This window comes from Schistocerca nitens, chromosome 2 (assembly GCF_023898315.1).
Source record: "Schistocerca nitens isolate TAMUIC-IGC-003100 chromosome 2, iqSchNite1.1, whole genome shotgun sequence".
NCBI lineage: Eukaryota > Metazoa > Arthropoda > Insecta > Orthoptera > Acrididae > Schistocerca > Schistocerca nitens.
Genome location: NC_064615.1, coordinates 893,647,210 through 893,669,222, shown reverse-complemented (window position 1 = coordinate 893,669,222; position 22,013 = coordinate 893,647,210).

The following is a 22,013-nucleotide window of genomic DNA, read 5'->3' as shown; positions in this document are numbered from 1 at the left end:
ACAGCTGCCGTACAGGAAAACTAGGTGTATATTTCCCCTCAAACAGTGTACAAAAATGAGCAGAGTTTCTGTCTATATGCGTTTTTCTGCTGGTATTGTAACTAACATCTGTATTCCGTTTAGCTTATTTTGTTTATTTATGTGCAACATGCTCCATTAAAATATTTATAATACTATACATATATATATATATTTGTGTGTGTATGTGTGTGTGTGTGTGTGTGTGTGTGTGTGTGTGTGTGTTAACGCACTTTGTGGAAAATAAACACCTATTAGACATATCTGCATACTGCGTCACCAATATAGCTTTGTGAAACTCCCTGTAGTTCCTTTTTGTGACGTAGTGAGATAGCAGAACAGGAAATCCCCTGCTTGCTCTTCATATTGCAGGCTTGCGAAGGAGGGAACTGAATGACCACAATCCAGCGACCTGTCTTTCCTTGCAATTCTACTCTCTACCCCTCCATTCTGTTTCAACCCCAGAACACAGCTTATTCCTTAATACGACTGTACAGCACTTAGAGGTTGTCCTTAATCCACTGTGCAAAGTTTTCGCTAGGAGGCGCGGTTTCTGAATTATTGACGAAAACCATAAAAAAGTGACATTTGAAAGCCTCGCCCCCACCTACTGCTACTCCACTTCCACGCTAAACACCCCAACCTGATGTTTCCAGAACTATCACAAGAAGCAACACGATAAATAATAAACAAATTTTGTTCTTCTAGATGCATCTGGACATGGGCCTGAAACTTTCCAAACCGCGTCAACAACGTCATAGTATCGGGAGACAAAATAGGAAGATGCACAACAATAATTAGTAAAATTTGGAGTATTCTGGAGTTGGATGCTTGTTTCTATAATGCGATCGTGCAGAAAGCAATGTACACTACAGTTAGTTACAAGAAACGTTTACTACGATATGTCGTAATTATACATTACTGGCATGTGTCTTTCGGCTGTTGGGACGTAGCGAGCGCCTCAAATAACTTTGGAGCATTCTTTCAGTTTTCTAATCGTGACTGCAGATGTCTGATACAATTTGCTGGTGTATATGATGAAGGAAGACGCTGAAGCACTGGCAGAACAGATAAAAACTCCTCTCTGGGCCGAAGGATGCGAGAGGCCGCGAATGAGATCTAGAAATAACAGACTTGTCCGATGCAGAACATTCTTATCGAATTTTGTACTTTGGATCGCCTCTGCGAAACTTCAAGACGTGCGCAAACATAACTATCGTTGCTCACAACTTTCTGTTTTCCTTCCAGCTCCTCCAAAGTTTCCTTCGCCAAGTTCTGTTCTCTTCGAAGTGCCACAGATGTGCTCTTTTTTCTGCTGACGTTCCGCCTATCGAGGGCTACCGCGAACAACTTCCGTAGAGCAGCAACCGCAAAAGATATGTATCTTTGTAATAAAAGGAAACAGATTTGTATTTAAAAAACTGTTTTGAGTCTTTTATAGATACTGTGAGAAATTTCACTATGTGTGTGTTGGATTTGATATTGCTATAATACTCGTTCATCTACAGCAGTTCTACAAAAAGCATGTTTATGTGATTAATTTGCATCTATAAATTTCACTGCAAGCCACACGACTTTCATGCTTAGATAATTCTTTGTCATTGGTTCCAAAACTCATTTTGTTTATCGCGAAATGTGTTTCACGTTGTTAATGATTTTCATTCTCCAGTAAAACTAAGAACATTTACTTTTACAAAAATAATTTCCGTCGGCATTACTATACTGGTTTCATTTCTGTTATTTTAACCAATTTTCTCTACTTCACCTTACTTTCATTACAGAATACAAGTATAAATTACGCATAATGTTTTCACTACAAAGATGTTTCGTGAATCATTTAATCTGAAATGGCATAGCCCTTAATCGTGTAACACATCTACGCTTATGAATGCCACTGTACATTTCACATTGTGATCAACTGTTAATGTAGCGAATTTTGAATTCTTTGATGCTTACATTAAATGACATACAGATAAATAATTATATTTCCCCACGGCGGGAGCAAAAAACATAGTGGATTCTTCAGAATTTCCAGTGACGTCATATAACATGCAAATTATCAATGTGAGCCAGCCGGGCGCGATGGCCTAGCGGTTCTAGGCTATTCAGTCCGGAACTGCGCGACTGCTACGGTCGCAGGTTCGAATCTTGCCTCGGACATGGATGTGTGTGATGTCCTTAGGTTTAAGTAGTTCTAAGTTCTAGAGGACTGATGACCTCAGATGTTAAGTCCCATAGTACTCAGCCATTTTTTTTAAATGTGAGCCAATAATTGACATCAATAACTAAATGAAATGACAGCAAAGGGTTATGACATTGAGGAATTGAAAATCGAAAGGAACACATTATTTAGACATATTGAACATGAAATGACTGCATTTATTTTAGTACTGTAAGTCAGGGTTACTTAGACCGTGGAGGGTTGCTTGAATCAAGACGTTGAAGTGATTTAAGCAGTTCCAGGAACCAGTTTTTTTTTTAAATATTCGACGTAGTTGTTAGTTTATCCATGAGGCAGCAGCACACAGCATGCTCTGCCACACTCCTTAAGTTGCTGCTAGAGTTAAGTGGAAATTACGTTAACGGTGTAACTCATACACCGTTTTTATCCTTTTACAACATCTTCGTCCAGCGAGTGAAGAATCAACATTTTGAAAGCAGCAAGTGCACAGTTTTATTCGATAAACAGTACATTATGTAATTTCTATTTAAACGTTACAATAAATCACTTTAAAATGTTATTCGTCTAAGTGTATGCTGATCTACTGATAACCAAATATAAGGGCTACTTGGACCCACGACCGGCTTGGGTTCAAGTAACCCTGAAAACGTGTATTCTTCATCCAAATCAATAACTGTTACAGACTGTGACAAGTTATTTTCAGTTTGTAGCTAATACAAAATCCAAAGTACACTCCTGGAAATGGAAAAAAGAACACATTGACACCGGTGTGTCAGACCCACCATACTTGCTCCGGACACTGCGAGAGGGCTGTACAAGCAATGATCACACGCACGGCACAGCGGACACACCAGGAACCGGTGTTGGCCGTCGAATGGCGCTAGCTGCGCAGCATTTGTGCACCACCGCCGTCAGTGTCAGCCAGTTTGCCGAGGCATACGGAGCTCCATCGCAGTCTCTAACACTGGTAGCATGCCGCGACAGCGTGGACCGTATGTGCAGTTGACGGACTTTGAGCGAGGGCGTATAGTGGGCATGCGGGAGGCCGGGTGGACGTACCGCCGAATTGCTCAACACGTGGGGCGTGAGGTCTCCACAGTACATCGATGTTGTCGCCAGTGGTCGGCGGAAGGTGCACGTGCCCGTCGACCTGGGACCGGACCGCAGCGACGCACGGATGCACGCCAAGACCGTAGGATCCTACGCAGTGCCGTAGGGGACCGCACCGCCACTTTCCAGCGAATTAGGGACACTGTTGCTCCTGGGATATCGGCGAGGACCATTCGCAACCGTCTCCATGAAGCTGGGCTACGGTCCCGCACACCGTTAGGCCGTCTTCCGCTCACGCCCCAACATCGTGCAGCCCGCCTCCAGTGGTGTCGCGACAGGCGTGAATGGAGGGACGAATGGAGACGTGTCGTCTTCAGCGATGAGAGTCGCTTCTGCCTTGGTGCCAATGATGGTCGTATGCGTGTTTGGCGCCGTGCAGGTGAGCGCCACAATCAGGACTGTATACGACAGAGGCACACAGGGCCAACACGCGGCATCATGGTGTGGGGAGCGATCTCCTACACTGGCCGTACACCACTGGTGATCGTCGAGGGGACACTGAATAGTGCACGGTACATCCAAACCGTCATCGAACCCATCGTTCTACCATTCCTAGACCGGCAAGGGAACTTGCTGTTCCAACAGGACAATGCACGTCCGCATGTATCCCGTGCCACCCAACGTGCTCTAGAAGGTGTAATTCAACTACCCTGGCCAGCAAGACCTCCGGATCTGTCCCCCATTGAGCATGTTTGGGACTGGATGAAGCGTCGTCTCACGCGGTCTGCACGTCCAGCACGAACGCTGGTCCAACTGAGGCGCCAGGTGGAAATGGCATGGCTCTGAGCACTATGGGACTTAACATCTATGGTCATCAGTCCCCTAGAACTTAGAACTACTTAAACCTAACTAACCTAAGGACAGCACACAACACCCAGCCATCACGAGGCAGAGAAAATCCCTGACCCCGCCGGGAATTGACCCCGGGAACCCGGGCGTGGGAAGCGAGAACGCTACCGCACGACCACGAGATGCGGGCGAAATGGCATGGCAAGCCGTTCCACAGGACTACATCCAGCATCTCTACGATCGTCTCCATGGGAGAATAGCAGCCTGCATTGCTGCGAAAGGTGGATATACACTGTACTAGTGCCGACATTGTGCATGCTCGGTTGCCTGTGTCTATGTGCCTGTGGTTCTGTCAGTGTGATCATGTGATGTATCTGACCCCAGGAATGTGTCAATAAAGTTTCCCCTTCCTGGGACAATGAATTCACGGTGTTCTTATTTCAATTTCCAGGAGTGTATGTTTGAAACTTTCGAGGTTTCCTCTTATACAGAAAATTTCCTGGGAGCAGCAGTTAAAATGGTTTTTGAAGCTGAATAACTGGAAAAATACTTAAACTCTGTCAGATCAGGTACAATGTCCCAACGAGAAGTAGAATTTTTTTTCCTAAATCAGCACGTCCACCAGAAAACGGCCCTGAGTCAACATCATAAGATGACGATGTCAGCCTCTAGTTATCAGGGGAGTGTGATTGTAGTTCGTCTAACAGTGAGGATGAAGCTTATGAGATGAACTATGTTTTGCTATGTATCAGTAGGCCTATACAAGGAAAAGTTAAGATCGTCAGTGCAAAAAGAGGGAAGAACGAAGATGACAGTGGCAGTCGTAAACAGACATTGGTAGAAGGTAGCTTTGTTATCGTTTTATGAAAGAATATTGTATTTTCCTGCATTGCGAAAAGCGTAAGGACAACGGAGCTGTCGTGGAATGTATGCAACAAACAAAAAATACTGGAAGTGGCCGGCACAAAGAGACATTCTACAGTATAAGTTGTGCGATATTAAGGAGAAGATTAACGCTGCAAAACTTGTCGAAAGGGTCCCATTTTCTGTTCCATCAATCAAAAACCAAGTTTAGAGTCTTTCAAGTTTCTGCAGTTTGTTTCACAACTCTATTCTTTCATTATTTTATTGCGTTGTTAAAAAGAGCTTTCCGAATAAAAGTTTTTTGTAAATGCATATATAGGTGTTATTTAAAGAATCTATGTTTTACTTGAACCCAACACACGTTATAATGCATTTGAAAAGGAATACAGGACATGAGTTCAAGTAACTCAACCTACCGGTCATTTCAAGACAATTATGTTTAATTCTTTTAAATCGTGAAGTGCAAAACCAACGTAATAAAAGTCACAAACAGTAAGTATAGAAGCTGTAGATTAATACAATATACACTCCTGGAAATTGAAATAAGAACACCGTGAATTCATTGTCCCAGGAAGGGGAAACTTTATTGACACATTCCTGGGGTCAGATACATCACATGATCACACTGACAGAACCACAGGCACATAGACACAGGCAACCGAGCATGCACAATGTCGGCACTAGTACAGTGTATATCCACCTTTCGCAGCAATGCAGGCTGCTATTCTCCCATGGAGACGATCGTAGAGATGCTGGATGTAGTTCTGTGGAACGGCTTGCCATGCCATTTCCACCTGGCGCCTCAGTTGGACCAGCGTTCGTGCTGGACGTGCAGACCGCGTGAGACGACGCTTCATCCAGTCCCAAACATGCTCAATGGGGGACAGATCCGGAGATCTTGCTGGCCAGGGTAGTTGACTTACACCTTCTAGAGCACGTTGGGTGGCACGGGATACATGCGGACGTGCATTGTCCTGTTGGAACAGCAAGTTCCCTTGCCGGTCTAGGAATGGTAGAACGATGGGTTCGATGACGGTTTGGATGTACCGTGCACTATTCAGTGTCCCCTCGACGATCACCAGTGGTGTACGGCCAGTGTAGGAGATCGCTCCCCACACCATGATGCCGCGTGTTGGCCCTGTGTGCCTCGGTCGTATGCAGTCCTGATTGTGGCGCTCACCTGCACGGCGCCAAACACGCATACGACCATCATTGGCACCAAGGCAGAAGCGACTCTCATCGCTGAAGACGACACGTCTCCATTCGTCCCTCCATTCACGCCTGTCGCGACACCACTGGAGGCGGGCTGCACGATGTTGGGGCGTGAGCGGAAGACGGCCTAACGGTGTGCGGGAACGTAGCCCAGCTTCATGGAGACGGTTGCGAATGGTCCTCGCCGATACCCCAGGAGCAACAGTGTCCCTAATTTGCTGGGAAGTGGCGGTGCGGTCCCCTACGGCACTGCGTAGGATCCTACGGTCTTGGCGTGCATCCGTGCGTCGCTGCGGTCCGGTCCCAGGTCGACGGGCACGTGCACCTTCCGCCGACCACTGGCGACAACATCGATGTACTGTGGAGACCTCACGCCCCACGTGTTGAGCAATTCGGCGGTACGTCCACCCGGCCTCCCGCATGCCCACTATACGCCCTCGCTCAAAGTCCGTCAACTGCACATACGGTTCACGTCCACGCTGTCGCGTCATGCTACCAGTGTTAGAGACTGCGATGGAGCTCCGTATGCCACGGCAAACTGGCTGACACTGACGGCGGCGGTGCACAAATGCTGCGCAGCTAGCGCCATTCGACGGCCAACACCGCGGTTCCTGGTGTGTCCGCTGTGCCGTGCGTGTGATCATTGCTTGTACAGCCCTCTCGCAGTGTCCGGAGCAAGTATGGTGGGTCTGACACACCGGTGTCAATGTGTTCTTTTTTCCATTTCCAGGAGTGTAGTCACCAGTACCAGTCTTTTATAATTATAGTTTTACATGAACAGATATCAGAAATATGTAAAAACTGGGTCCAAGCAACCCTGGTTTACGGTACCTTTTACACACACACACACACACACACACACACACACACACACACACACACACACTCAAATTTACGAATCTCGGGACCGATTTGAGTGGGCATTTATACGACTCAGTTGTTAAGGGCAGGGAGGAGGGAATGAATGATCTCTACCATTCATCGTGGTCGTTCGTCATATGGAGGTGTCGGCGGCATACGCTGTGTCGGTGTGGCGTGACGCATCGTATAGTAGGCGGCGAGTAGGCAGCTCTCATCGGCGACGTTCCTGAACCAGTCTTCACATTGACTGTTCGTGAGCGGTTGCCGTAGCCGAAACAGCGATATCACGGCGCCGGGAGGCGCTTGTAAGAGGTGGATGGAAGGGCCCCCACGTCATCTTGCTTCCGCACTTTCTCATCGACTATCCCTTCTCATTTCCTCCATCCGCTAAGCTTCACGAGTCCTCGGAATTTTCCTTTTCTCCTCTTCGTCATTCGCAGACTAAATCTGCTAAGCTGTCCAATGAAAGATTGTCGTTTCATGCCAAGCCTCTCAGTGTGGGGTGGAAATTTTCTATCTCACGTGGACTGGGGTGTGACTCGAGAATAGGCGTCTTTCTCACGTTTTCGTTGTTCCCAGCGTTGGTGGCACAAAGCTTGATGTTCCTCTACATTCTCTAGGTGCTGGGAAAGCAGGCACTCGACATTTCTTTGAAACGGCTACCTCTCATGTTCGTGTTTCGTCTAAGAACACGCTGGCGCTCATGATTTATGAACAACCTACTTACGACCAAACAAACGTTTTCTGAAGCATGCTGACTTCTTCTTCAGTTTTTTTTTAGTTTCACACGCCTGCCTGTGCGAGATCTTGGCACTTTGTATCTACACTCCGTACCGGTGGTTGCAGGCATTCATCAAGTATCTGCACGATTCATATTGTCCTCCAGGTTCTTCGCAAGGTATCCTTTGTTAAAGGAGGCGAGGGCATCTGCCCGGCTACCATTTGCGTGTTTGCAGTATGCTGCTCTGGCACTCGCTTTATGGGGTCAAACTTTCCCCTCGCCCTTGGCCACTGGCCCAAAGAGGTGGTTTAATATGGTCACCAGAGGATGTAATACATTAAAGACGGGGGAAACGCTGAAAAATAAAGCTGTGTATCGTGTCTGGATAACTCCATTGATTAGAGCTGTATCTCTGAACAATAAGTCACAGATCCTAATCTCGGTCTAGCTAAAATGTGGTACCTCAGCAAATCATTACAAAAACTATTCCACGCAGAGTGCGAATTCCATCTCGAAAAGACATACGAAAATTTGCTCATTTTTCAACACCAGAATTTGTCTGAGGCACAGACTACAAGATGATAATGCTACCACCAACGTTATTCCTTTTTTAAATCGTTTTAATTTGTACCTTCGGAAACCATTATACTTTAAAACACTTACAAGCAGTAAATAAAAATTTGCTGAAAATAGCCCAGATGTGGTTGAAACTTGTAGATGAAAAAGGAACGAACATAATTATTTCTGCCTGAAGGGAAATTTATATACAAAATTTTCATCGGCATCACGGAAATCCAAAGAGCAATAAACTGCTTTATAAGAACTTAATAGTGAGTTTAATGGCTCTGTAGCACTTTCTTGTTGTAGCCTTTTAAAAGTTGTTGTAGAATCTGCTATCAGTTGCTTTTTTACGGAATGAGTGTATACATCGAATATAAAATGGTATTTTTAGAAACATTGTAATGAGTGTGAACACTGACACGTTTCTGATGCTATGTACAATTGTGGAGTGTGAAGACTTAGTGCAACGAAGTGTTGGCATATTAATATCAGTTGGACCAAAGCTCAGTTTGACCACTGTAATTATGAATTTCTGTGGTTTGCTTAAGCCATTTGAAGTAAATTTCGGGGTGAACCCTTTAAGTTTATCACGCCCGAATTCTTCTTCAATTGGGTTGGGTTGTTTGGGGGAAGAGACCAAACAGCGATGTCATCGGTCTCATCGGATTAGGGAAGGAAGTCGGCCGTGCCCTTTCAAAGAAACCATCCCGGCATTTGCCTGGAGCGATTTAGGGAAATCACGGAAAACCTAAATCAGGATGGCCGCACGCGGGATTGAACCGTCGTCCTCCCGAATGCGAGTCCAGTATGCTAACCACTGCGCCACCTCGCTCGGTCTTCAGTTCTTGTCCGGTGTGAGCTTGTACTTTGACCCTAATGACCTGCACACAGACGGGACTTTAGTTCGAACACCTACAGAGACGCGTTTTGCCTTTCATATGTTGTGCTATGGTAAAAACTCTGTTATACACCTCCCTCCGAAAGGTTCTAAACCTCGAAATAGTTTGCCGATAGAAAACAACCAGCACTGTATCAATACAACACTCGACAATGCAACTCCCCCGTTGCAGCTCCTTGGGAAAATGCTGTTAGAGGATGGCAACTTGCTACACAAAGACAAAAAATTTTTAAACTAGTTATATTCTGAAACACTTCAGTTCAATTTTCCTGTACAGATACAGTCTACGCTGTGGACGTATGTAACAGTATACTTGCCTTTTTGGTTCACTTTTGCTGCTCGCACACAACGATGGAATCTGCAAAATTCATTTCAAAATCTCAGTGCGACGTGGAATTTGGAAGCATGACGATGTTCATATACAGGTCGTGAATGGGGAAAAGATTCCACTCACCATACGGTAATATACACCAACAGTACGTGGGAGATTGTTAAAACGTTCAAATTCCTCTATTTGTGTGAAATAGTGAGTCAAAACTCTGTCGACTAATTCAGAATCGAAATTCACCACCTCATATGAAGAAAAACCTTCTAAAATATGTATTCTCTGCAAAACAAAAGCATGAGAGTTATTCATCTGCAGGCTCTGAAGACATTTATAAAACCTCCACTGCAGGTGTTATGAATTGCTGAACCGCACAAAACATACTATATCGTAATGGGGGGATTGGAAGGTAGTTAATCTAAGCCTGTTATTATATACTGAGGAATTAAAAACATTGGGATACCTCTTAATACAGTGTCGGATCTCCTTTTGCCCGGCGTAGGGCAGCATCGCTCCGTCGCATGGACTGAACACGTTGTTCTTCGAAGTCCCACGCAGAAATACTGAGCCATACTGTCTCTTTGGCAGCTCATAACTGGAAGTATTGCCGGTGCAAGATTTTGTCCCATAAAAGTTCGATGGGATTCATGTCGGGGAATCTGAGTGGCCAAATCATTCTCCAGAATGTTCTTCAAACCAATTGCGAACAATTGTGGCCCTGTGACATGGCGCGTTGTCATTCATAAAAATTTCGCCGTTCTTTGGGAACATAAAATGGCTCTGAGCACTATGGGACTTAACATCTGAGGTCATCAGTCCCATAGAACTTAGAACTACTTAAACCTAACTAACCTAAGGAAATCACACACATCCATGCCCGAGGCAGGATTCGGACCTGCGACCGTAGCGTTCGCGCGGTTCCACACTGAAGCGCCTAGAACCGCTCGGCCACACCGGCCGGCTGGAAGCATAAAGTCCATGAACGGCTGCAAGAAGCTGAACATGACTATTTCCAGTCAGTGATTGGTTCAGTTGGACTGGAGGACCCAGTCCATTCTATGGGAATATAAGCAACACTATTCCGGAGCCACCACAAACTTGCACAGTGCCCTGTTGACAACTTGGCTCCATGGCTTCGTATGGTCTGCGCCACTCTAGAACCCTACCATGAGCTATTGCGAACTGAAATCGGGTCTCATCCACTCTTGACACAGTCAGAAACTTTTATAGAACCTACGTCAAAGTCACCATAAACTACCATTCCTTCTTGCCTGACAGGTAGCTCAATAATTTATTAAAATTTTTAATACATACCTAAAAGTTTCCTAGTAGTGATCTGTAGAATGTTACAATTACAAGATAAGTATTCTGCAGTAACAGCTCACGGGCACCTTCCTCCTGGTTCTGACCTACGCAAAAACTGCTTGTATCAATATTTTTGAGTTTATGACCAACTTTTGCATATGTTTTTCCTATATTGAAAGATGCACAGAACAATAGAACACCCATCACTTCTTAATTTTCCACATCTTATACACAAGCAAGAGGCTCATCTACCTTATCAACAGTCCCTAAATATTCTGGAATGAGAAATTAATTTTTATTTTTCTGGAAGCTATTACATATGTTATGACCCTGTGGTATTCTAATTTCTTCCAAGACTGTCTTCTGTAATCTGATTGTAACATACAAATGTACCCATATGACTTCCGTGATCACAGATATTTGGCCTCACGTTTTTATGTAACATTTCACTGTCTGCAAGGTGCTCAGCTAATGTCTCCTTCCTCTTCAAGTAAAGATCACGATTTGTGTGTCCTAACTCCCAGTTACAGCAATAGGTACAGGTCAGGTCTTAAACAACCCACTCATCTCATTACATGTGTGACAGCTGTATTAACACCGGGCTGTTTACGGAGGTGCAAAAATTCCACAAACCCTACACAAGTATGAACAGTTACTGCTTATATTTCATCCAGGTCACCTTTATACTATAATCTAGGCTGCTAGCTAGGCTGTTTCCTAGTCCTGTACATGTAGTATATGTAATACAATCTTTGTTAGCGACATGTAATATAAGTGACAAGGTTTCAACCTAAATTTCAAGTAACTGCCTAATTTTTATAAGGATAACAAACATAATTTCTGCATACATATGTTCAACAGAGTAAATGTGCATAATACGGCCGTGAGTTGTGGTGCATGCTGTGTGGTGCAGTGGTTGGTGCAATTCATTTTTATATAAGTAATAGCACTCTTCGCCCTGGTGGGCATTTCTGTTCTGGTTGTATGTTGACTCAATAATAAGCGAGCTTTCGACTGCCGTATTTCATTTATGATCCTGCTTTCGAATTCTGACGTGATTGTGTTTGCGACTTGGGTTTTTTGGAGGAGACGCAGGGTACTTCAAAAGATATATATCACTGTGGCTCCAGGTAGGTAACGGAAAAGCAATTCTCTACAAGTGAAGGAAAAGCAGATACACATCAGTCATCCATAAACGTTTTCCGAAGACGCAGGCTACGATCCGACGAAATGACGGAAAGGATTCGAATGAGTCGCCGAATATAAGTGGACAGACTAACGTGGTTTGCTAATGTATAGTTTTACTTATACGGCACAACCGTGGACACCTTAGGGAATAGTACGGCTTTAGTGGCCGAGCAGAGAGGATCTGGTGTGTGTTTCCACCAAATGGTTCAAATGGCTCTGAGCACTATGGGACTCAACTGCTGTGGTCATCAGTCCCCTAGAACTTAGAACTACTTAAACCTAACTAACCTAAGGACATCACACACATCCATGCCCGAGGCAGGATTCGAACCTGCGACCGTAGCAGTCGCACGGTTCCGGACTGCGCGCCTAGAACCATGAGACCACCACGGCCGGCTGTGTTTCCACCTGCAGCGTGGGCAGGCTGCTCGTCTTGTTTACTTCCTTCGGCCGACACTAACGTGACGTCGCAGTGCGACGAGATCGTGGTGACCCAAAATCAACACTGAGATTCACTATTAGAAACGACTTTGCTAGGTCGAAAGCACTCTGCGTGGAGCTCGTTTTGGAGGAAGAAGCGGAGATCACGGCTGCCGGTATCGTCTGCATCCATTTTTCGATCATAAGTAAGTACATGTGAAACTTACTGCCGACGCTACATGCGACAGGGTTCTTCGAGACATGAAACAACAACTGCGTTTCTGCCAGGCAGTCGGAAATATTGGCATCGTCGAGGTTTCTTATGCCACACTGGGACTGCAGCCTAAACGCATATTCGAACTACCCTTCGAACTCCCGGCGCAAATGTCTTTGCGGCGCTTGGTCCCTAGCCTTTTAAGTGGGCATGATGGATATATCCGTCCATCCTCAGCTATTGCACAGTGGGTTCGACGGATATATCCGTCCACTGCGTTCTGTGGCTAGTAGCTAGTGGGAATGATGAGTTATCGGCCTGCCGTTGACCCTGTGGTATTAGTTGAGCTTTGTCCACCAGATGGCAGCTCTTATCACGCAACACAGCGTGTTCTAGGCTGTTTATAACATTGTACACCCAAGCGCGCGTCGAGAAAATGCGTCCTGTGAAGCAGCCGCAAAAGCGCGCCTTTTTCGCGTGTGTTTACCGCAGCGTTAGTGAGTGATCTTTTGCAATGTCGAAAATAAGTCGTTTATCAGATTCGGAGTTTGAGAAGCTGCTTTTAGAAAGTGACGATAATTTCAGTGACAGTTCTGAAAGTTTTCAAGATACAGATGTTGAGGCTAGTGAAAGTGACTTCGATTCAGAAACATCTGACGAAGAGGCACTACTGCAGCAGACGGTACCTAGTGAATTTGTGCGTGCTAGTTCAGTTCGTATTCAATAGTTGTTCAGTGGTAATAGTGGTACAGTTGTGCCTCTAAAACAAAAGGATGTGATGAGTTGTTTTGTGTGTTTTGTGGATGATGCTTTGTGCACAATGATAACTGAACAGACGAACTTATATGCAGGACAGTTCATAGCTTCTCATCCCAATTTAGCAGCACGCTCCAGGGTTCACAGTTGCCAGAATACTACACGCGACGCGGTAAAAACACTTACTGGAATGCTTCTACTTCAAGGAATTCTTCACAAACCAGACCACAAAATGTACTTTTCAAAGAGGGAATCAGTTGACACACCTTTCTTCAGGAAAGTGATGAGTGAAAAGCGGTTTCATCTTCTATTAAAATTTCTCCACTTTGCTGACAATACCTCATGTGATCCACTAGGCACTATCAGCAGAGAATTATTCAACATTCACCCCATTATGGAGCATCTGCAGCGTAAATTCAGATCAGTGTACATGCCAGAAAGGAACATCACCGTTGAAGAATCGTTGTTGCTCTGGAAAGGACGGCTTGGATGGAAGCACTGTTGTTTTGTGGTCTTCAGTCCTAAGACTGGTTTGATGCAGCTCTCCATGCTACTCTATCCTGTGCAAGCTTCTTCAGCTCCCAGTACCTACTGCAACCTACATCCTTCTGAATCTGCTTAGTGTATTCATCTCTTGGTCTCCCTCTACGATTTTTACCCTCCACGCTGCCCTCCAATACTAAACTGGTGATCCCTTGATGCCTGCCTCAGAACATGTCCAACCGCCGATCCTTCCTTCTAGTCAAGTTGTGCCACAAACTTCTCTTCTCCCCAATCCTATTCAATACCTCCTCATTCGTTATGTGATCTACCCATCTAATCTTCAGCATTCCTCTGTAGTACCACATTTCTAAAGCTTCTATTCTCTTCTTGCCCAAACTATTTATCGTCCATGTTTCACTTCCATACATGGCTGCACTCCATACAAATACTTTCAGAAACAACTTCCTGACAAATCTATACTCGAAGTTAACAAATATCTCTTCTTCAGAAACGCTTTCCTTGACATTGCCAGTCTACATTTTATATCCTCTCTACTTCGACCATCATCAGTTATTTTGCTCCCCAAATAGCAAAACTCCTTTGTTACTTTAAGTGTCTCAATTCCTAATCTAATTCCCTCAGCATCGCCCGATTTAATTCGACACTATCCATTCCGTTCAACTGCTCTTCCAAGTCCTTTGCTGTCTCTGACAGAATTACAATGTCATCGGCGAACCTCAACATTTTTAATTCTTCTCCATGGATTTTAATACCTACTCCGAATTTTTCTTTTGTTTCCTTCACTGCTTGCTCAATATACAGATTGAATAACTTCGGGGAGAGGCTACAACCCTGTCTCACTCCCTTCCCAACCACTCCTTCGCTTTCATGTCACTCGTTTCTTATAACTGCCATCTAGTTTCTGTACAAATTGTAAATAGCTTTTCGCTCCCTGTATTTTACCCCTGCCACCTGCAGAATTTGAAAGAGAGTATTCCAGTCAACATTGTCAAAAGCTTTCCCTAAGTCTACAAATGCTAGGAACGTAGGTTTGCCTTTCCTTAATCTAGCTTGTAAGATAAGTCGTAGGGTCAGTACTGCCTCACGTGTTCCGATATTTCTACGGAATCCAAACTGATCTTCCCCGAGGTCAGCTTCTACTAGTTTTTCCATTCGTCTGTAAAGAATTTGCGTTAGTATTTTGCAGCCGTAACTTATTAAACTGATAGTTCGGTAATTTTCACATCTGTCAACGCCTGCTTTCTTTGGGATTGGAATTATTATATTCTTCCTGAAGTCTGAGGGTATTTCGCCTGTCTCATATATCTTGCTCACCAGATGGTAGAGTTTTGTCAGGACTAGCTCTCCCAAGGTTGCCAGTAGTTCTAATGGAATGTTGTCTACTCCTGGAGCTTTGTTTCGACCCAGGTCTTTCAGTGCTCTGTCAAACTCTTCACGCAGTATCATATCTCCCATTTCATCTTCATCTACATCCTCATCCATTTCCATAATATTGTCCTCAAGTACATCGCCCGTGTATAGACCCTCTATATACTCCTTCCACCTTTCTGCTTTCCCTTCTTTGCTTAGAACTGGGTTTCCTTCTGACCTCTTGATATTCATACAAGTAGTTCTCTTTTCTCCAAAGGTCTCTTTAATTTTCCTGTAGGTAGTATCTATCTTACCCCTAGTGAGATACGGTTCTACATCCTTACATTTGTCCTCTAGCCATACCTGCTTAGCCATTTTGCACTTCCTGTCGATCTCATTGTTGAGACGTTTGTGTTCCATTTTGCCTGCTTCATTTATTGCATTTTTATGATTTCTCCTTTCATCAATTAAATTCAATATTTCTTCTGTTACCCAAGGATTTCTACTAGTCCTCGTCTTTTTTCCTACTTGATCCTCTGCTACCTTCACTACTTCATCCCTCAAAGCTACCCATTCCCCTTCTACTGTATTTCTTTCCCCCATTCCTGTCAATTGTTCCCTTATGCTCTCCCTGATACTCGGTACAACCTCTGGTTTAGTCAGTTTATGGAGGTCCCATCTCCTTAAATTCCCACCTTTTTGCAGTTTCTTCAGTTTTAATCTACAGTTCATAACCAATAGATTGTGGTCAGAGTCCACATCTGCCCCTGGAAATGTCTTACAATTTAAAACCTGGTTCCTAAATCTCTGTCTTACCATTATATAATCTATCTGATACCTTTTAAAATCTCCGGGATTCTTCCATGTATATAACCTTCTTTTATGATTCTTGAACCAAGTGTTAGCTATGATTAAGTTATGCTCTATGCAAAATTCTACCAGACGGCTTCCTCTTTCGTTTCTTACCCCCAATCCATATTCACCTACTATATTTCCTTCCCTTCCTTTTCCTACACTCGAATTCCAGTCACCGATGACTATTAAATTTTCGTCTCCCTTCACTATCTGAATAATTTCCTTTATTTCGTCATACATTTCTTCAATTTCTTCGTCATCTGCTGAGCTAGTAGGCATATAAACTTGTACTACTGTGGTAGGCGTGGGCCTCGTATCTATCTTGGCCACAATAATGCGTTCAATATCTTGTTTGTAGCAGCTTACCCGCATTCCTATTGTCCTATTCATTATTAAACCTACTCCTGCATTACCCCTATTTGATTTTGTGTTTATAACCCCGTAATCACCTGACCAAAAGTCTTGTTCCTCCTGCCACCGAACTGCATAATTCCCACTATATCTAACTATAACCTATCCATTTCCCTTTTTAAATTTTCGAACCTACCTGCCCGATTAAGGGATCTGACATTCCACGCTCCGATCCGTAGAACGCCAGTTTTCTTTCTCCTGATAACGACATCCTCTTGAGTAGTCCCCGCCCGGAGATCCGAATGGGGGACTATTTTACCTCCGGAATATTTTACCCAAGAGGACGCCATCATAATTTAACCATACATTAAAGCTGCATGCCCTCGGGAAAAATTACAGCCGTAGTTCCCCTTGCTTTCAGCCGTTCGCAGTACCAGCACAGCAAGGCAGTTTTGGTTAGTGTTACAAGGCCAGGTCAGTCAATCATCCAGCCTGTTGCCCCTGCAACTACTGAAAAGGCTGCTGCCCCTCTTCAGGAACCACACGTTTGTCTGGCCTCTCAACAGATACCCCTCCGTTGTGGTTGGACCTACGGTACGGCTATCTGTATCGCTGAGGCACGCAAGCTTCCCCACCAACGGCAAGGTCCATGGTTCATGGGGGGGGGGGGATGGAAGCAATGTATTCCATCAAAGCGTAGCAGATTTGGCATCAAATTGTACGAACTCTGAGAAAACAGTTCCTGGTATGTATAGGACTTTATTGTTTACACTGGAAAGGACACTAATTATGGTAGCCACTATCCAGACGAAAAAATAACCTCTCGAATTGTTTTGGAGCTTGCACACGATCTACTCGGGAAAGGCCACTGTATTTATTTTGACAACTGGTACACCACTACAGATTTCGTGGACAAACTAACCAGCAATAACAGCGATGTTGTCGGCACAATGCGGCAAGACAGGAAGGGGTTAAGAATGAAATTTTCACTCTACAGCGGAGTGTGCGCTGATATGAAACTTCCTGGCAGATTAAAACTGTGTGCCGGACCGAGACTCGAACTCGGAGACGAGGTACTGGCAGAAGTAAAGCTGTGAGGACGGGGCGTGTGTCGTGCTTCGGTAGCTCAGTGGTAGAGCACTTGCCCGCGAAAGGCAATGGTCCCGAGATCGAGTCCCGGTCCGGTACACAGTTTTAATCTGCCAGGAAGTTTCAGGAAGGGGTTCCATGACTTCGTAAAACAGGAAAAACTGAAGAAAGGGGAGTACATAACAGGGTACAAAGGCAAGCAGATGGGAATGAAATGGAAAGACAAAAGAGACGTTGTTATGGTCAGCACCTTCCATCACGATACATTTGTAAATGTAAACTTGAAGAAGGGAATCTTTTTTTTTAAAAAAAAAAAAGGTTCAAATGGCTCTGAGCACTATGGGACTTAACTGCCGTGGTCATCAGTCCCCTAGAACTTAGAACTACTTAAACCTAACTAACCTAAGGACATCACACACATCCATGCCCGAGGCAGGATTCGAACCTGCGACCGTAGCTGCCGCGTGGTTCCAGACTGTAGCGCCTAGAACCGCCCGGCCACTACGGCCGGTAATCTTTCAAAAGCCACAAGTTGTTGATGACTACAACAAGAATATGGGGGGGGGGGGGGGGCGTGGATTGGTGCGATTCTCAGTTACAAAGCTACCAGATGGCCAGAAGCTGGCTGAAAAAAAAAATACTATCAGAAGCTTTTCCGCCACTTGTTGGACTTTGCATTCTACAATGCATACATTGTGTACAAGAAGCATGGTGGCGAACAAAGTAGAACGGTCTTCCTGATTAGTCTTGGTGAAGAGTTGACCATATCTTCACCACAAAAAGGGACATCAGTAGGAGGCCCACAGTAGGAGGCCCACCTCGAACACCAAAAGGAACACGCCTTACAGCCAGGCATTTCCCATGCCTTCTGATACCCACAACGAAGAAAAGACCAATGAGGTGGTGTGTGGTGTGTACGACAAAAGGCCTTCGCAAAGAGACTTCATACTGGTGCGCAGAAGGCGAAGTTTCCTTGTGTGCAGCACCTTGTTTTAAAGTGTTTCACACTGAAAACGATATGTAATATTGTGAAAATACAGTTTTGTTAACTTCTGCAATATATTTTATTCATTTCCACCCAATATCAATTTAAATTCAACAATGAAAACGCGAAGGAAAACGTGAGAACAGTGCGCAGCACCACTGCGAACGGGCGCGCTGGCGTATATTACCCAGTGTGGAAGAGGCGCGCGGGTGCAAACCACCCACTTAACAGGCTAGGGAACAGTACACGAGCTCGTGGCAGAAAAGTGGACCCAAATTAAAACGTATACAGTCCTCGACGGATAAGCCACGTGCACATTGAGCTCCGACAGCACATACCGGTTTCTCTCCAATAGGAGGCTGCCGGGCCGTATTTATGACGGGTAGCCTAAAACGTGGTCCAGATGCGGCAAGGAAGGTAACTTACGTTCCGAGTGCCTCCACCGCACGATGTGGCACATCCACTGACGTCGACAATCATCCCGTCTGTCCAGACGCAACCAAGCGTCGTCGCGGTACCGGAACCACCCTTCGCTGACCGACACCGGGCCGATGAGCGCTACTGGTCTGTGGCAGAACTCAGCCCAGCTCCATAGATACCACTGGACACTGCAGGTACCGCCGACAGCAGGATGGCAATCGATGCACCTATCGTTCGAACGGAAGCCTTTGTGAAAGCGAGACCTGAGTCAATGCCATCGTCCGATACGGAACGCCACAAACGAAAACAGCGTCCTCCGAAACACCGAAACCGACACCGTAGGACCACGTTAGAACACGGCAGTTCCCACTTGCAGGAGGGAGAAGAACTGATCCCGCGGGTCGCCGACCTTGACGCTGAAACAATCACCATTGACTCTACCCCTGCAGAAGATACGGCGGGGCAGGCGAGGTCCGTCTGTGAGACCTCTGCGGTGATCCGTGAGCAGCAGGAAGGTTCCAATGCAGGTGGCGAAGCCGCTCGGTCCCTCCCGAACACCTTATCGAACACAAGCAGGCTTTCGCGCCTATATCGCGGGCCGAGGACGTCGAGACTGAGCGGGATCCGATCTGGTTCCGCTAAGGTCTGGACAACACCGGGAGGGCCGCAGTCTGTGTGGTGCGACGCCACTCGCGACGTTCTCTTCTCTCCACCAGCGTAGATAACCCTGCCCAACTATCACAGCGTCAGGCTTGCCGCCTGGCCTCGATGAATGTACACACATCCAATTGATTATTGTTTATGCACTCTCGGGCACTATCAAACGTCGTTATGGAGCCAAGTTCTGCTCCGCTGACATTACCCCCCTTTTTCTAGAAGGGTACGAACACTGGAGTCTTCGCTGGTGAATTTGATAATATATTCCATCGCGAGGACCACGTTCTGTACTACATGCCTTATCTGGAACCGGGTATGGTGACTCATGACCTTCACTTGTGCGAAATTTAGGAAGAAATTCACTGGGACAGATCACCAGTCATTCTGCGAGCCGACTGGATGCCATATATGTGTCACAAGGTCTTACACAGGGAGCGGCGGCCGCCGATGTATGGCCTCTGCTCATTTCTGATCACAGTGGCTGCATCTGCTCACTGCATCTCCACCTTAAGTCTGACGCGGTAACAGCCTTTGGAAGACGATGTAACGCACCCCCAGGTCACAGATTGCAGTCGGAAAGTCGCCGCAACGTGGGACAACTGTGAATGACGTCACTGCAGATGCCATCCGACTACGGCATGGTGGCTCCTTTGCGCCAAACCGGCAATCCGTCACAGCAGATTGGCGAATACAGCTGTGTGGCACCGGCTGGTACTCGACTTCCAGTATGCGGCGCTCAGGGTCCTCGACCCCGAGCCCCATACTCAGACAACAAGAACATCGAATCAAGGTTCACATATTACTGTTGACTAAACGCCGTTCAAAAAGCGCCATAGTCCGCTCGTGACGACACGAGCGAACATCTGGGGAGATCTCCACATTGTGAAGGACGTGCGACGACACCGCCAGTAGTTAATTATAGGCCCTACGATGCAAGAAGTTCGCTCCTGTTCGACCCAAGCCACTACAGTGGAAGCTTGAAGAACAATTTTCTCATTTTTACCAGGAAAGTATGGGTTCCCCCCCAGGTTCGTCTACGCCCTGGGACGCATTTTGGCAGCAGCCAGCTCTCAGTCGCTGGGCCCAGTACCCATCAAGAGGTCCCTAAGACAAGGTTGCTCTCTTTCTACATACCTTTATGCAACCACGCTCGAGCTCTCATCAGGGGTCTCAACCAGAGGCTATCCGACATCCCCCGGCGGGACATAACGTTCGTCCCTAGGGCGTACGTCGACGATCTGCTACTGCTGGTTTGTTCCGTCTATGAAGTCCGCAGTTTACTAAACTGGATCGAGTGATATGCTCCGGCTGCGGGCAGTCTTCTGAACATCAATAAGCAGGTGGCGCTGGTTATCGGGCGCGGTCTCGGGCAGGACGCTGACGCCCCCCCCCCCCCCCCTGCCAGTTATTGTACTGTGATATTTCGGAGTCACGTTTGCGAAGTCTGCGATCATAAACGCCGCGTCAAACTATCGACGGTTGCTACTGATTAAACGCGTGATGGTGCGCCAGATCCAGCTCTGGGATTTTAACCAGCTGCAACGTATGCGATATCTGAACCTCTACGTGACATTACAACTCAGTCACGTGTCACAGGTCGTCACCCTACCGCCGGCAATGTGGAAATCTCTCTAGCTGTTCGCTCGTGTCGTCACGAGCGGACTACGGCGCCTTTTGATAGGCGTTTAGTCAATAGTAATATGTGAGCCTTCAAGCGGCCTGCGGTTATTTTCTATCCACAGGATACGTATTCGGAGTACGTTACGACACTCTCACCCGACCCCTTCCCGATCGAGGGCTGGAACGTGTTATTGACCACAGACAGCAGCCCTTTATGTGAGAAATATATGGAAACGATGGACCAATGAGCACGCTTCCCTCACGGGTCGTCTTACTGTAGGTCCCGATGCCGGTCTGTCACGTCCCGCCTGTGTTGGTGGTGCACGTCATGACAATCTCTCCCCTGTATGGACGTTAATTCTGGAACGCGACTATGTGGACACGGATCTCCCAACAACGGGCCACCCGAAGTTGAAAGATTTTGACACCATCGTTGTCCAGGCAGTTCCGCGTAACGTGGTAGAAACCATGTAACCAATTGCCAACTGGTCGCAAGTGTAGAAAACGATTCGTCTCCACTTTCAGCCAATCACTAGGCGGCACACGTGATATCAAGTCAACAACAAAAAAAGAAGAAAATGCATGAGACACCGGCACGACGTTATGCGCTTAACGGACTCCCTACCTTGCGCCGACTGTCGCCTCCTTCACCATGGTAAACTCTGCTTCACGTGCTTGTCACCGTCCGGCGAAGATCTTACCTTGTTACCTCCTTGTCACACCCAACGTGATTGATCCTCGGTCCCTTCTGTGTCAGA